The sequence below is a fragment of the Aquarana catesbeiana genome, linkage group LG07 (genome assembly GCF_042186555.1).
Source record: "Aquarana catesbeiana isolate 2022-GZ linkage group LG07, ASM4218655v1, whole genome shotgun sequence".
NCBI classification, from domain to species: Eukaryota; Metazoa; Chordata; class Amphibia; order Anura; family Ranidae; genus Aquarana; species Aquarana catesbeiana.
The window spans coordinates 86,209,429-86,227,562 of record NC_133330.1 but is presented as its reverse complement, the minus strand read 5'-3'; the positions used below and the strand labels follow the sequence as shown (position 1 = coordinate 86,227,562).

General features: G+C 45.7%; 1 protein-coding gene across 1 annotated transcript in view; it reads left to right on the top strand.

Moving 5' to 3' along the window:
• The window catches only part of LOC141103136 (inter-alpha-trypsin inhibitor heavy chain H3-like), a 171,909-nt gene that overhangs the window by 65,349 nt on the left and 88,426 nt on the right, over positions 1-18,134 (top strand). The window lies entirely within an intron of this gene.

Here is an 18,134-nt window from a genome sequence, read left to right as displayed (position 1 = left end):
AAAAGTTTGGTCACTGTTGAGATCAATTGATTGCTACCATGGTATACTTCACCTCTAATAGGGCGTACACACGGTCGGACTTTGTTCGGACATTCCGACAACAAAATCCTCGGATTTTTTCCGATGGATGTTGGCTCAAACTTGTTTTGCCTACACACGGTCGCACAAAGTTGTCGGAATTTCCAATCAAAAACCACGCGGTCACGTACACCACGTACGACGAGACTAGAAAAGGCCGGTTCAGAACCAAGCGCGGCACCCTTTGGGCTCCTTTTGCTAATCTCGTGTTAGTAAAAGTTTGGTGAGAGACGATTCGCGCTTTTTCAGACTCATGGCTTTCAGATCGTTTTCTGCCGTTCAGTTTGTGCTTGTGGGTTTGTATCTGCTCTTCAGTGCATGCAGCAAGTTCCGCGTGACTTTAGGTAGTCATTGTATTCTTGTTCGTTCGTTACTGGTTTTCAGGTCGCTCTTCACAGGCCTTGCTGTTCTTCAGTGCGTTCTGTTACTTCGTTCTGAGCAGCCGACCGTTTTCTAGCCATGTTTCGTATGCGTACTCCTCGTAGAGTTCGTGCTGTGCGGGGGCTTGGTGTTGGGGTCCTGACCTTGACACAAGTCCAGTCCATGAACAGGGTGAGGAGGAGTTCATGGACCAAGAATTGGTTGCTTCAGCGTGACCAGTTCTGTCATATGCCTTTGCTCCGTGAGATCCGTGAGAATAATCCTGATGATTTCAGGAACTTTCTCCAGATGACGGACCCCGTGTTTCACCGTTTGTTGGCTTCGCTGACCCCTTATATTAGCAGGCAGGATACCTGCATGAGGCAAGCCATCACTCCGGAGCAGAGGTTGGTCGCTACCCTGCGGTATTTGGCCACAGGGAGAAGCCTGCAGGACCTCAAGTTCTCGACAGGCATCTCCCCCCAGGCTCTTCTTTGTGGACATTTACTGCTTGTGTTTGTTTGAGCTGACCCTGACAGAAATGTGTGGAGTCCAGAAAATGTCGTGATTGTGTAACCTTATACAAAGCACTGTTGGCTGTTATTTACTAAATGCAAAGACACTTTTCACTACAAGTGCACTTGCGACTGCACTGAAACTGCACTTGTAGTGCAAAGTGGATTTGCCCTTAGGAAATTACCCCCATTTTCTCATAAAACAACAATTACATCACCCCAAAAGTGTTGTAGCGTTGAGACAATAATCCACACATTCTTGATGAACAATCTTTTTAATACCTGCACAATCACATGTGCATTTACCAAAGGTTTTTCTGACAAACCAACATGTTTGTTGTATAACAATTTTTGTGGTGTCATTATCCAAAATCAAAATGTGCATTTTATAGAAAACAGGCCTGTGTAAAACCAACAAGAAAGACACAAATCTTGATCTTACAAAGTTCACATTTGGTAGAACTTGAAGGCAATATCAGACATGAGTATTTAGGAACTGTGTTTGATATTGCGTTCAGATGGGGGGAAATCACCCCTGGAAAAGCCAAATTTGGAAGATGCACACAAATTTCACAATGTCAACATGTGCTATCTGCCATCACGGGGGGATCAAGGGACGTGTTTTGGGGGAGAAAGCCCTTCCTCACCGCTACTTTATTATTGAGGAAGGTGTTGCACCCCCAAAACGTGTCCATTGATCTCCCGTGATGGCAGATAGCACATGTTGACACACTGTGTGCATCCTCCAAATTTGGCTTTGGGAAAAATCACAAAAACATTTCGCACATTGTAGCACACAAAAGAAGAAAGTGATTTGGAGGGGTTTTAAACTCGCCCCAAAACATCAATGATGTTTTTATATTTTGGAATAACATCATTGATGTTTTCCTTGATGTTTTCCAATTGTAAATTACACCCCATGATCTCCCCGATCAGGATCTGGGCACTTTCGGATGTGAAAGGATCTTCATCCACAACCTCACGATCACCTAAAAAGAGAGGAACCCAAAATAAATTAGGTTTCCAAAAAAATGCCGCCATCCATCTCTTATCTGAGCCTGTGGTCGCAGACACTCACCTGTTGTGGTGACTAGTTCCACCACGTCTTCTTCCTCCTGCTCATCTTGTGTTGGGTGGATTTCCCCTTCTTCCAGAGGGGGGGGGTCTCTGGTCTCCTCGGATGAGGGGTGTCCTCCGAGTCTTTTCTCCCCTATGTAAAACAAAAATGGTATAATTAGCACACGGATATTTGATGGCAGAACTAGAAAGATGAAACATTGCTTGGAAGTGGGGTACAATGATCTATTTTAGCAGAGTTCCAAGATGTAGAATTTTGAGTGTCCTTTGTCAAGCTGCAATACTTTACCTGTTTTGTACAAGCTTCACAGATGGAGACCCCCCTATAGTATACACTGGAGCACCTGTGTGGCCCCCCTAATAAAAATGGTGTTCTTGTGTCTCACACTAGTGCTCCAGTGTCCAGATGTGAAAACAGCTGCTGAGTGTCCTCTCCTTACACACAATCTAGTTTGCATTTCATTCTAGTAACAAACCCATCTACACAACCCAATTCTTTGAAGACAAGTATAGGGCGTCAAAATGGTGGGCAAATGCATATGGCCTAAACAATGGTATTTTATCGTCTGAAATAAAAATGTGTGATCCGAACGAATAATGTGCCCATGAACATGAAAGTTGCCATTTTAAACTGTACAACAGTTCCTAAAAGCACATGGAGCAGCACGAACGTAATAAACACAAAAACAATAGGAACACAGCACAAATACTTACTTTTTTGCAGCACTCTCCGGATCTTTCTGTACTGCTCATGTTCTCGTAATTTCAGGTCCGACCACCGCTTCCTGAGCTGATCTTTCGATCGTCGTACCCGAATTTCCGGTGCAGACTCCTGACCACTTTTGCCATGATCTTGGCCTTTCGGAAATTGTGGTTGGGGTAAGGCCCATACTTTCCATCATAGTCGGCCTTCTTCAGGATGTCCACCATCTCCAACATCTCCCCAAAGGACATATTTGAGTCCTTTAATCTCCTTCTGGATCGGGACGTTTCAGGCTCCGGCCTTTCCTCCTCCTCCTCCTCCTCGTTGCTACAATTAGCACGATCCTGCTGTCTATCCGCCATGTGCTCTTCCCCCACTGCGCCGAACGAAAGGGGGCGGGGAATAGACTAGAAAGAACGTCAGGGGCGGGCGGAGTTATGCGCATGCGCAGTGTGTATAAATCGTAACGCGCGCGTCTTAAGTACGATCTGTGAGCAGAGGAAGGAGCATCGGAGACGCCGATCGTGCTAACGAAGGTAGGATCTAAACTTGCGCCTATACTGCTTCGAAATGGAAGCCTATATTGTAACAAGATTAGGGGAGTTTGGCCTGACATTAGGGTTTGTCTTGTGTTGTGTCTTGCAGAGAAAATGGATGGGTTCAACGACCACAATTTCCTGCCCCTGTTCATTGACAAGTACAGGGAGCTGCCCTGTCTGTGGCAAGTGAGACACCCCCACTATAACCATAAACAAAAGAGGCAGGCAGCGCTGGAGAAACTGCTGGAGTTGGTGAAGCCGGTGGTCCCCACAGCAACCATCCCTTATTTAAAAGCAAAAATTGGTGGCCTGAGGAGCACGTATCTTAGGGAGCGCAAGAAGGTCACAGATTCCCAGAGGTCCGGAGCTGCAGCAGATGACATTTATGTCCCCAGGCTGTGGTACTATGAGAGACTGCGATTTCTGTCAGACCACACTGAAGTCAGGGAATCCCTCTCTACTCTTCCTTCCACTCTTCCTTCCACCCCAGCTGAGGCTTCTGATGTCCAACCTGGGCCTTCCAGCCAGGAAGAAATGGAGGAGCCCAGCTGGAGTCAGGTATAGCATTCTTCTACAGATTTCTTGGCAATAAAGAAATGATGTTTACTAGATGTTAGTATTGATCACTAATTGCTGATTAAAAAAAGTGTTTTACATATCAATAGACAGTAGTGGGCACCCAAAATTGGGACAAGAATGCAAAATGCTGGGCTCAGAATGATAGTCTGTTATATTTGTTAACATTCAATTTGCAGCAGTCAGGAGGTGAAAATTGTGTGTGATTGATGTAAAAAATACTAAAACGATGTCCCTTTTTCATACACAGGAAGACCTCAGCCAGGAGGAGGCTGTGGAATGTGGCAGCCAGGAGGAGGCGGGGATTAGTGTCAGCCAGGAGGAGGCGGGGATTAGTGGCAGCCAGGAGGAGGCGGGGCTAAGTGTCAGCCAAGAGAAGCCTGGGACCAGTCGCAGCCTGACTGAGTCTCAGGTTCCTCCCCTCCGCCTGCCACATAAACGAGCCAGGAAGATGACTCCCAGTCCTGTGCAGGATTCAGCATACAGGCTGATCCAGGAGGCTTCGGCGTCCCTCAGAGCCTTCCCCAGTCCTGAAGAGGCCTTTGCCTGCATGGCTGCCACCAAATTGCTGGGCATGCAGGAGGGCCAACGCAAGATCTCTGAGGACCTGATTTATAAAGTCCTATGTAAGGGGGAGAGTGGGGAACTGACACACAAGACGGATGTCATTGAGATCGACGATCCTCCTCCTCCTCCTCCTCCTGCTGCCACAACTCCACCACCACAGCCACAGCGTGGAAGGAGGCGTGGAAAGAAGACCAAAGAGTGATTGCCCTGGGTTCAGTCTGGTCTGACAAAAGCTGCAGTCTCTCGTATGACCACAGCCTGGGGACATAGATGTCATCTGCTGCTTTCCGGATCTCTGGGACTTCTGGACCAGACTGCCCTCCCTTAGATATGGACTCCTCAGGCCAACAATTTTGCTTTTAAATAATTGATGTCTGCCCTGGGGGTCCAAGGCTTCGCCCACTTCTGCAGTTTCTCCAGCGTTGCCTCCCTCTTTGTTTTTTTATAGTTGTGAGCCCTTAATAAAATTTTTTCGGTAAATTCTACTCTCCTGTGTGTTTTTTCATCCAAAAAGGACAGTTTGTTGGTGACGATTCAGGTACATTTCTAAAAACATAAAATGTGAAATTAACAAGGGACAACAACACCAAACAATCTCCTACAGATTAAATAGAACAACATATCAATGGTGTTGTGGGAACTTGTCACAAAAAACACACAAACATTTTTGGGAGTACAAATCAAAATCACCAAAAAAAAAAATTAAAAAAGAGAAACACAAAAAAAGAATCTACATTAAAGTCAAACAAAAAAAAAAAATATGTTGTCAGATGTGAGAAATCAAAATATATTGAAGGAATCCCGATAAATAGTAACGAAATAAGTTCGTGAGAAGTGTGTGTGAATATGAGCATCAAAACTACTTAATTCTTGTCACATTATAAAGAAGAAGAGAGTGCGCTGTATTAAACCATTTTGAACATTGCAGCGTGACGAAAGTGCTGTATCCATTGCGAACGCTAAGTTTACCAGAACGAGCTGTCCCGTGTCGGAATTTCTTCTGAGCATGCGTGGCACTTTGTGCGTCGGAACAGGCCACACACGGTCGGAATTGACGCGATCGGATTTTGTTGTCGGAAAATGTTATCTCCTGCTGTCCAACTTTGTGTGTCGGAAAATCCGATGGAAAATGTCCGATGGCGCCCACACACGGTCGTAATTTCCGACAACACGCTCCGATCGGACATTGTCCATCGGAAAATCCGACCGTGTGTACGGGGCATAACAGTCAACCTTCAGTGCTTTATGCACATTGTCTAGTACTCGATTGCTTCCTGGAACTAGTGAAGCCTTGCTTTGCACAAACAGGTTCACTTTATTCCCTCCTTTCCCTTCAGTACGCACATGATCACCTTGTGCAAGCTAGGAGTTGAACTGAAAATTTAAATATTAGAAATTTAAATGGCATATAGACCATGAACAATATAAAAATAGCTTTATTGAAATATTTATATTAATCTAAAACTTATAAAACATTGTCTTGCATCATTGTAGCAACCATAGCCACCAAACGCACTGAAAATAGCTTGTATAAAAGAACCAGATATAAGATAATATTTAAGGTGCCCCTCCCCCCCCAAAAAATCAACAATTTTTATATTTCGCAGTTTAAATGAATGGAAAGCTCCTTTTTAAATATAGAAAAAGATCTTTGCCATGGACTCTTTACTCTTTCAAAACATAAAATGACAAGTCGCAAGGTTGCAATACCAACTAAATATTTGCCCCCTTCCTGATTTTTCTTTTTTTTGCATATTTGTCACTTTTAAAGTGGTAGTAAACTTAAAAGGAGGCTCAGAGCAATTGAAAGTACTTTTTCTGAGTTAAGAATACATACTTGAATGGAATTTTATTTTTTTAAACCAGAGTTTAGTGTAATTTAACTGTAACAGTAAAACTACTTGTACAGTACAGTATATTGTTCATGTAACAAAGAGAGGTAGGAAAGGATGTGAAAAGCTACATAATGCAGCAATGATGTGACATGTAATCCAATAATGTATCTTATTTATTAGCACTTTTTATAAATAAATATATATAAATAATAATTAATAATAATTAATAATATTAATAATAAAATTATAGACCCTTCATTGCTTTGTAAGAGGGCAAACTTACAAAATCTACAGGGGATCAAATCATTTTTTCCCCACTGTGTGTGTGTGTGTGTGTGTGTGTGTGTGTGTATGTATATATGTATATGTGTGTGTGTGTATATATGTATATATATATATATATATATGTATATGTATATATATATATATGTGTGTATGTATATATATATATATATATATATATATATATATATATATATATATATATATACACACACACACAAATATACACGGTGGGGAAAAAATGATTTGATCCCCTGTAGATTTTGTAAGTTTGCCCTCTTACAAAGAAATGAAGGGTCTATAATTTTTATCATAGGTGTATTTTAAATGATAGAGACAGAATGTCAACCAAAAATCCAGAAAAAAAAAAACATAAAACAAATGCTATTAATTAAGTTGCAGTTCAGTGAGTAAAATAAGTATTTGATCCCCAAGCAAAACATCACTTAGTACTTGTTGGAGAAACCCTTGTTGGCAAGCACAGAGGTAAGACGCTTCTTGTAGTTGGTGACCAGGTTTGCATACATCTCAGGAGGGATTTTGATCCACTCTTTTTAACAAATCTTCTCTAAAGCCTTAAGATTTCTTGGCTTTCTCTTGGCAACTCAAAGTTTCCGCTCCTTCCATTAATTTATTTAATTAAAATAGACTGGCTAGGCCACTCCGTGACCTTAATGCGCTTCTTCTAGAGCCACTCCTTTGTTGCCTTGGTGGTATGTTTTGGGTCATTGTCATGCTGAAAGACCCATCCATGACCCATCTTCAGTGGCTGAGGGAAGAAGGGTCTCATCTAAGATTTTACAATACATGGCCCCGTCCATTGGCCCCGCAATGCGGCAAAGTTGGCATGTACCTTTAGCTAGGGATGAGCCGAACACCCCCCGGTTCGGTTCGCACCAGAACCTGCGAACAGACCGAAAATTTGCACGAACGTTAGAACCCCATTGACGTCTATGGGACTCGAACGTTCGAAATCAAAAGTGCTCATTTTAAAGGCTAATTTGCATGGTATTGTCCTAAAAAGGATTTGGGGTTCTACCCCAGGGGACATGTATCAATGCAAAAAAAACTTTTAAAAACGGCCGTTTTTTCGGGAGCAGTGATTTTAATGATGGTTAAAGTAAAAAAAAAAAGTGAAATATTCCTTTAAATATCGTACCTGGGGGTGTCTATAGTATGCCTGTAAAGTCGCGCGTGTTTCCCGTGTTTAGAACAATCCCTGCACCAAATGTCATTTTTAAAGGAAAAAATCTCATTTAAAACTGCTTGCGGGTTTAATGTAATGTCGGGTCCTGGCAATATGGATGAAAATCAGTGAGACAAACGGCATGGGTACCCCCCAGTCCATTACCAGGCCCTTTGGGTCTTGTATGGATGTTAAGGGGAACCCCGCACCCAAATTAAAATAAGGAAAGGTGTGGGGCCACAAGGCTCTATATACTCTGAACAGCAGTATACAGGCGGTGCAAACAAGACAGGGACTGTAGGTTTGTTGTTAAGTGGAATCTGTTTGTCATTTTGAACGGGTACATTTTTAATGTGTTTAGCTCCAGCCAAAAAATCTTTTTTAAGCTTTTTGGAAAACATAGGGAAGTGTTATCACCCCTGTGACATTTGTTTTGCTGTCTTTCCTCCTCTTTAGAAGATTTCACCTCACTTTTTGTCCCAATGACAAATGTTTTTTGAAAATTTGGGTTTTTTTGTGGAACAAGGATTGGAAAGCATCAGTGGAAAGGAGAAATGTTTTTCCCATATTAACTCTTGTGCATAAAAAACCTATAAACCATGCGCTTACTCCAAAAAAGTCATAGATGTAAGCAGCTAACACAACAAATAGAAAATTTGTAATAAATCATATATAACAAAGTGTGGCGCTAAAAAATGAGAAAGAAAATATTGCTATACCACATATAATAGCAAAATGAATTGTGAAAAGATAGTGTTTTGTATACTTTGTGAACATTCATACATATAGAACACTTATGTTATAAAGCCTTAGGGTCACCAAAAGTGATAACAGGATGTAAAAATGGCAATAAAGTCCAAAACTGAATGTGCAGATACGGTGAACATAAATTTTGCAATGGTGATAAATTCCAAAACATATACTCGTGAGAGATTTCTGTATGTAATCCAACATGTGCTGACAGACTCTTGTGCGAAACCGCCACCTAGGATGACTGGAGGCTTACCAGAAAGTTGGGACCCACCTAGCATACGCTACATGGGTCAAACAGGCTTGGATTGCTCACTGGCAATGAAGGTAGGGAACCAAGGGCTGGTGAATGGTGAAGTTGTAACGTTGCTATCCCAAAGAGGTCTTCTTCATATGGAAGCTCGGACACCAACGGACATTACCCACATGTAATGAAGAAGGGGCTCATAGCGTAATTCTGTAAACCATAAAAAATTTATTAAAAGGAAAAACACTTACATTTCAGAATAAAAAGCGCTTGCAAGTAAAATGGCGGCAGTGGAGTCCTCCCGACGCGTTTCGTCATACAAGACTTCGTCTGGGTTACTTGCCCACTGCAGCCAGACTCCTTTATATAGGGACAAAGACCCCTCTGATGAGAATCCAGCTCCCAGGCTTGTTTGCATTGGCACTTCCGGGGTCATCCAAAATGGCGGACCTATTAACTCTTACAGGAGAGAATTTCCCTTCCTAGGGGTAGATTTCATCTCACTTCCTGTTGTCTCCTTCCGTTTGCAAGTAGGAGTCGTTTGTAAGTTAGATGTTTGAAAGTAGGGGCCTGCCCTATATACTCAGCATAAATTTGGGCCTTAGGTGTTGTTGTGGCCACAACAACGTAAGCCCTCACAGGGCCCTGCTGTGAAATATTACATCAAGAATTGTAATTACATGCCCCTGTTGAACAGGGGCAGAAAAACTGGGCCTTTGGTGGTGGTGGTGGTGCTGGTGCCACAACACTGTAAGTCCTCACTCGCTCTTGGTGGGTGCAGAAATGGGCCCTGCTGTGAAATATTAGATCAAGAATTGTAATTACATGCCCCTGTTGAACAGGGGCAGAAAAATTGGGCCTTTGGTGGTGGTGGTGGTGGTGCTGGTGCCACAACACTGCAACCCCTCACAGACACTCTAGTTGGAACGCAGGAACGAGCCCTGCTGCAAAGTATTGCATCAAAAATTGTAATTACACGCCCCTGTTAAACAGGGGCAGAAAAATTGGGCATTAGGCACTGGTGCTGGTGCTACAACACTGCAACCCCTCACAGACACTCAAGTTGGAACGCAGGAACGAGCCCTGCTGCAAAGTATTGCATCAAAAATTGTAATTACACGCCCCTGTTAAACAGGGGCAGAAAAATTGGGCCTTAGGCACTGGTGCTACAACACTGCAACCCCTCACAAACACTCTAGTTGGAACGCAGGAACGAGCCCTGCTGCAAAGTATTGCATCAAAAATTGTAATTACACGCCCCTGTTAAACAGGGGCAGAAAAATTGGGCCTTAGGCACTGGTGCTGGTGCCACAACACTGCAACCCCTCACAGACACTCTAGTTGGAACGCAGGAACGAGCCCTGCTGCAAAGTATTGCATCAAAAATTGTAATCACACGCCTCTGTTAAACAGGGGCTGAAAAATTGTGCCTTAGGCATTGGTGGTGGCGCCCAGAACCAAAAATGTTCTTTCAAGCTATCAGCGTGATGATTGAGGAGGAAGAGGATAATTACTCAGGGATAGTCACTCAGCATCAGCATAGGAAGTCTTTGAAGGGATCCGAGATTTTAAAAAAAATTATTCGGTTACATCAGCATCAGGTGCTTGGTAGCTGGTGGTGATCCAAGACTGATTCATTTTTATGAAGGTCAGTCGATCGACCGAGCCGGTGGACAGACGCACCCTGTGATCGGTTACAAAGCCTCCAGCAGCACTGAATGTGCGTTACGAAAGAACGCTGGATGCAGGACAGGCCAGTTGCTCAATTGCATACTGTGCAAGCTCTGGCCAGTGATCCATCCTCAAGACCCAGTAACCCAGAGGATTTTCGGTGGGAAAGGTGTCCAAGTCTGATCTTGCCCCTAGGTATTCCTGCACCATGTAAAACAGACGCTGGCGATGGTTGCTGGAACCGATCATACCTTGGGGCTGCGGACAAAAAAATTGTCTGAATGCATCGGTCAGACGGCCACCTTCTCCACCGCTCCTTCTTTGACTGACCGAAGCCTCAGCAACACGTTGTCCAGAAACAGGAGTTTGTAACCTCCCAGTCTCTGGGAACGCGTTGCACAGACCTTTCTGCAAGGCCTCCCGAAGATGTTTCATCCTCTGCTCCCTCTGCGATGGCAAGATAAGGTCCGCAACCTTACCCTTGTAACGTGGATCAAGGAGGGTTGTCAGCCAGTATTGGTCCTTCTCCTTGATACCACGAATACGAGGATCCTTACGCAGGCTTTGCAGGATCAGGGAGGCCATGCAGCGTAGGTTTGCTGAGGCATTCGGTCCGGAGTCCTCTGGGTCACTAAGGACGACATGGTCCGCAGCCACCTCCTCCCAGCCACGTACAAGTCCATGTGTTTCTTGGGACTGATCCCTTAAAGACTGCTGCTGATGCTGAGTGCCAGGCTCCACCTCCATACTGACACAATCTTCCTCCTCCTCCTCCTCGTCCTCTTCCTGTGTGATCGGCGGGCATGCAGAAACACTGTCTGGATAAAGGGGGCCTTGAGAGCTAAGGAAGTCCTCCTCTTCCTGCCTCTGTTCTGCCTCAAGTGCCCTGTCCATTATTCCACGCAGCGTGTGCTCCAACAGGTGGACAAGGGGGACAGTGTCACTGATGCATGCACTGTCACTGCTCACCATCCTCGTGGCCTCCTCAAATGGTGACAGGACAGTGCATGCATCCCTGATCATGGCCCACTGGCGTGGGGAAAAAAATCCAAGCTCCCCTGACCCTGTCCTGGTGCTATAGTCGCACAGGTACTCATTGATGGCCCTCTGCTGCGTGTGCAGCCGCTGCAGCATGGCCAACGTTGAGTTCCACCTGGTGGGCATGTCACAGATTAGGCGGTTCTTGGGCAGGTTAAACTCCTTTTGGAGTTCCGTCAGCCGAGCACTGGCATTATATGACCGGCGGAAATGCACACAGACTTTCCTGGCCTGCCTCAGGACATCCTGTAAGCCCGGGTACCTGCCCAAGAACTGCTGCACCACCAAGTTAAGGACGTGAGCCAAACAGGGCACATGGGTCATTTGTCCCTGTCGGAGGGCAGAGAGGAGGTTGGTGCCATTGTCGCAAACCACCATTCCTGCCTTAAGTTGGCGTGGCGTCAACCACCTCTGAACCTGCCCCTGCAGAGCTGACAGAACCTCTGCCCCAGTGTGGCTCCTGTCCCCCAAGCACACCAGCTCAAGCACCGCATGGCATCTTTTGGCCTGCGTACTTGCGTAGCCCTTTGAATAGCTACGGAGCACCGCTGGTTCCGAGGACAAAGCACAGGAAGAGGCCATGGAGGAAGAAGAAGAGGAGGGGGTGGAGGAGAGAGGTGTGTCACAATCATTAGCATTTTGGAGGCGTGGTGGCGGAACAACCTCCAACACTACTGCACCTTGTCCTGCATCCTTCCCAGCTGCCAGCAGAGTCACCCAATGCGCCGTGAAACTTCAGTAACATCCCTGTCCATGCCTGCTGGACCATGAGTCAGCGGTAATATGCACCTTACCGCTGACCGCCCTGTCCAGCGAGGCATGGACATTGCCTTCCACATGCCGGTAGAGAGCCGTAATCGCCTTCCGTGAGAAAAAGTGGCGTTTAGGTACCTGCCACTGAGGAACCGCACATTCCACAAACTCACGGAAGGGGGCAGAGTCTACCAACTGAAAAGGCAGCAGTTGAAGTGCTAGCAATTTTGCCAAGCTAGCATTCAACCGCTGCGCATGTGGATGGCTGGGAGCAAACTTCTTTCGGCGGTGCAGGGACAGGGAAATTTGCCTGGTACAATCTGACGTCGGTGTACCAAAAGCAGATTGCCCACAAGTACTTGGCTGTGACACACCTAATTCTACACCTTCATTCCTCTCAGTGCAGGTCTCAGAGAGGACTGAAGGTATAGTGGGGTTGGAGATTTCAGCTGATGAGGAGCAAGGAAAGGTCCTCTTTGTTCTTTGGTGTGGGTCTTTTAGATACGCTTGTCAACGAACTGCATGGCAGGTCAACATATGTCTGGTCAAGCATGTGGTACCCAAGCGGGAGATGTTTTGCCACGCGAGATACGCTTGAGACATATGTTGCAAATAGCAGCGGTGCGATCTGATGCACTCGTCTCAAAAAAGGCCCACACCAAAGAACTTTTTGAATAACGCGCAGAGACTGCAGCGCCCTGCACATGTGGAGCTTTGGGGTGTGATGCAGTCAATGTGCTGCCCTTAGGCTGGCCCCTGGAGGGCATCCTGCCTCGTTGGTGATGTGCCGCCTCCTCCTCCTCCTCTCTCCTATCAGGCACCCACGTTGAGTCAGTGACCTCATCATCCCCTCCCTCCTCATCACTGGAGCAAACCTGGCAGTATGCTGCAGCAGGGGGAGCATGACTGCCAGATTGCTGTCCTTCTTGGGCACCCCCTCTGTCTGCGCTCATGTTACTGCCTTCATCGAGCTCAGTATCATCATCAGAGCCTTCCAAACGCTGGGCATCCTCCTGGAGCATGTGCCCAACACTGTGGTCAAACAGTTCGAGGGACTCCTCAGGAGGACATGGTGGGGCTAGGGAAGGAGTCACTGATGACATTGAGCCGAGGGAAGAGGCCGCTGCTTTGCCAGACAAAGTACCCTGGGCATGGGTGAGAGAGGATGAGGAGGATGAGGACGGCTTGGTCATCCACTCGACCAAGTCTTCCGCATGTTGTGGCTCAACACGGCCAGCTGCCGAAAAAAAGCCCAATCGTGTCCCACGGCCACATGCTGATGAGGATGCGCCGTCTCCATGACCAGCACTAGACACAGAGCCTGCTTGCCCTCTCTTATTGGCTTGTGACTGTCTGCCTCTCCTTCTTGGCCTTCCAGACATACTAATGGCCTGTAGCTGCACTAAGCTGGGATATATATATATATATATGTACTGATACTGCAGCTAGCAAAATCAACTGCCTGCCTGTAGTATGAGAACACCACCAACCTTCTACAGGTAGCTTTAGCTGAACACTGTGAGGTGGACGCACCCCACTAACTTGTAGGTTTAGCTGAACACTGTGAGCAGGACGCACCCCACTAACTTGTAGGTTTAGCCGAACACTGTGGGGTGGACGCACCACACTAACTTGTAGGTTTAGCTGAACACTGTGAGGTGGACGCACCACACTAACTTGTAGGTTTAGCTGAACACTGTGAGCAGGACGCACCCCACTAACTTGTAGGTTTAGCTGAACACTGTGAGCAGGACGCACCCCACTAACTTGTAGGTTTAGCTGAACACTGTGAGCAGGACGCACTGCACTAACTGTAAATAGTCTAGCTGCCTGACTGTGGTACTAATAGGATCAAAAGAACACCATTAATTTTCTTCAGGTAGCTGTATATACTGTAACAAGACAAGCCTGCCTGTCAGTAAGAAGATAACAGGAACTGATCTAGCTGAACACTGTGAGCAGGACGCACTGCACTAACTTGTAGGTTTAGCTGAACACTGTGAGGTGGACGCACCACACTAACTTGTAGGTTTAGCTGAACACTGTGAGCAGGACGCACCCCACTAACCTGTAGGTTTAGCTGAACACTGTGAGCAGGACGCACTGCACTAACTGTAAATAGTCTAGCTGCCTGACTGTGGTACTAATAGGATCAAAAGAACACCAGTAATTTTCTTCAGGTAGCTGTATATACTGTAACAATACAAGCCTGCCTGTCAGTAGGAAGATAACAGGAACGGATTTAGCTGAACACTGTGAGCAGGACGCACTGCACTAACTTGTAGGTTTAGCTGAACACTGTGAGGTGGACGCACCACACTAACTTGTAGGTTTAGCTGAACACTGTGAGCAGGACGCACCCCACTAACTTGTAGGTTTAGCTGAACACTGTGAGCAGGATGCACTGCACTAACTGTAAATAGTCTAGCTGCCTGACTGTGGTACTAATAGGATCAAAAGAACACCAGTAATTTTCTTCAGGTAGCTGTATATACTGTAACAAGACAAGCCTGCCTGTCAATAAGAAGATAACAGGAACGGATCTAGCTGAACACTGTGAACAGGACGCACTGCACTAACTTGTAGGTTTAGCTGAACACTGTGAGGTGGACGCACCACACTAACTTGTAGGTTTAGCTGAACACTGTGAGCAGGACGCACCCCACTAACTTGTAGGTTTAGCTGAACACTGTGAACAGGACGCACTGCACTAACTTGTAGGTTTAACTGAACACTGTGAGGTGGACGCACCACACTAACTTGTAGGTTTAGCTGAACACTGTGAGCAGGACGCACCCCACTAACTTGTAGGTTTAGCTGAACACTGTGAGCAGGACGCACCCCACTAACTTGTAGGTTTAGCTGAACACTGTGAGCAGGACGCACTGCACTAACTGTAAATAGTCTAGCTGCCTGACTGTGGTACTAATAGGATCAAAAGAACACCATTAATTTTCTTCAGGTAGCTGTATATACTGTAACAAGACAAGCCTGCCTGTCAGTAAGAAGATAACAGGAACTGATCTAGCTGAACACTGTGAGCAGGACGCACTGCACTAACTTGTAGGTTTAGCTGAACACTGTGAGGTGGACGCACCACACTAACTTGTAGGTTTAGCTGAACACTGTGAGCAGGACGCACCCCACTAACCTGTAGGTTTAGCTGAACACTGTGAGCAGGACGCACTGCACTAACTGTAAATAGTCTAGCTGCCTGACTGTGGTACTAATAGGATCAAAAGAACACCAGTAATTTTCTTCAGGTAGCTGTATATACTGTAACAATACAAGCCTGCCTGTCAGTAGGAAGATAACAGGAACGGATTTAGCTGAACACTGTGAGCAGGACGCACTGCACTAACTTGTAGGTTTAGCTGAACACTGTGAGGTGGACGCACCACACTAACTTGTAGGTTTAGCTGAACACTGTGAGCAGGACGCACCCCACTAACTTGTAGGTTTAGCTGAACACTGTGAGCAGGATGCACTGCACTAACTGTAAATAGTCTAGCTGCCTGACTGTGGTACTAATAGGATCAAAAGAACACCAGTAATTTTCTTCAGGTAGCTGTATATACTGTAACAAGACAAGCCTGCCTGTCAATAAGAAGATAACAGGAACGGATCTAGCTGAACACTGTGAACAGGACGCACTGCACTAACTTGTAGGTTTAGCTGAACACTGTGAGGTGGACGCACCACACTAACTTGTAGGTTTAGCTGAACACTGTGAGCAGGACGCACCCCACTAACTTGTAGGTTTAGCTGAACACTGTGAACAGGACGCACTGCACTAACTTGTAGGTTTAGCTGAACACTGTGAGGTGGACGCACCACACTAACTTGTAGGTTTAGCTGAACACTGTGAGCAGGACGCACCCCACTAACTTGTAGGTTTAGCTGAACACTGTGAGCAGGACGCACCGCACTAACTTGAAGGTTTAGCTGAACACTGAGCAGGACGCACCCCACTAACTTTTGTAGGTTTAGCTGAACACTGTGAGCAGGACGCACTGCACTAACTGTAAATAGTCTAGCTGCCTGACTGTGGTACTAAAAGGATCAAAAGAACACCAGTAATTTTCTTCAGGTAGCTGTATATACTGTAACAAGACAAGCCTGCCTGTCAGTAAGAAGATAACAGGAACGGATCTAGCTGAACACTGTGAGCAGGACGCACCGCACTAACTTGAAGGTTTAGCTGAACACTGAGCAGGACGCACCCCACTAACTTTTGTAGGTTTAGCTGAACACTGTGAGCAGGACGCACTGCACTAACTGTAAATAGTCTAGCTGCCTGGCTGTGGTACTAATAGGATCAAAAGAACACCAGTAATTTTCTTCAGGTAGCTGTATATACTGTAACAAGACAAGCCTGCCTGTCAGTAGGAAGATAACAGGAACGGATCTAGCTGAACACTGTGAGCAGGACGCACTGCACTAACTTGTAGGTTTAGCTGAACACTGTGAGGTGGACGCACCACACTAACTTGTAGGTTTAGCTGAACACTGTGAGCAGGACGCACCCCACTAACTTGTAGGTTTAGCTGAACACTGTGAGCAGGACGCACTGCACTAACTGTAAATAGTCTAGCTGCCTGACTGTGGTACTAATAGGATCAAAAGAACACCAGTAATTTTCTTCAGGTAGCTATATATACTGTAACAAGACAAGCCTGCCTGTCAGTAAGAAGATAACAGGAACGGATGTAGTTGAACACTGTGAGCAGGACGCACTGCACTAACTGTAAATAGTCTAGCTGCCTGACTGTGGTACTAATAGGATCAAAAGAACACCAGTAATTTTCTTCAGGTAGCTGTATATACTATAACAAGACAAGCCTGCCTGTCAGTAAGAAGATAACAGGAACGGATCTAGCTGAACACTGTGAGCAGGACGCACTGCACTAACTGTAAATAGTCTAGCTGCCTGACTGTGGTACTAATAGGATCAAAGGAACACCAGTAATTTTCTTCAGGTAGCTGTAAATACTGTAACAAGACAAGCCTGCCTGTCAGTAGGAAGATAACAAGAACGGATCTAGCTAAACTGAATACAGTGTATATATATATATGCAACACCTGGGATGCATATATATACACAATACACTGTAAGTGCAGCTAACTGACTGACTGTTCTGCCTAATCTATCTAACTCAAATCAAATGTCACTGTCTGTCTCTCTCTCTCTCTCTCTCTCAATGAACGCCAGAACACACACTACACAGGGCCGCCGTGCAGGCGGCCTTATATAGTGTGGGGCGTGTACTAAATCCCCTGAGCCATAATTGGCCAAAGCCTCCTTGGCTTTGGCCAATTACGGCTCTCTGTTCAGGCGGCGCTGTGATTGGCCAAGCATGCGGGTCATAGTGCATGCTTGGCCAATCATCAGCCAGCAATGCACTGCGATGCCGCAGTGAATTATGGGCCGTGACGCGCCACACGAATTTGGCGCGAACGGCCCATATCGTTCGCAATTCGACGAACGATCGAACAGCCGATGTTCGAGTCGAACATGGGTTCAACTCGAACATGAAGCTCATCCCTACCTTTAGCAGAGAAACAGCCCCAAAGCATCATGTTTCCACCTCCATGCTTGACTGTAGGGATGGTGTTCTTAGGGTCATAGTCAGCATTTTTTTTCTTACAAACACAGGGAGTTGAGTTATTGCCAAAGAGCTACATTTTGGTCTTATCTGACCACAGCACTTTCTCCAAATCCTTCTCTGAATCATTTAGATGTTCATTGGCATTACTGCACATGTGCCTTCTTGAGGAGGGGGACTCACTGTGTTTGGAGGAAGAAAAATTCTGACTATTAATATAAGAACACCATCCCTACAATTAAGCACAGAGGTGGAAACATTATGCTTTGGGGCTGTTTCTCTGCTAAAGGTACAGAACGACTTTGCAGCACTTAGGGGCCAATTAATGGGGCCATGTATTGTAAAATCTTG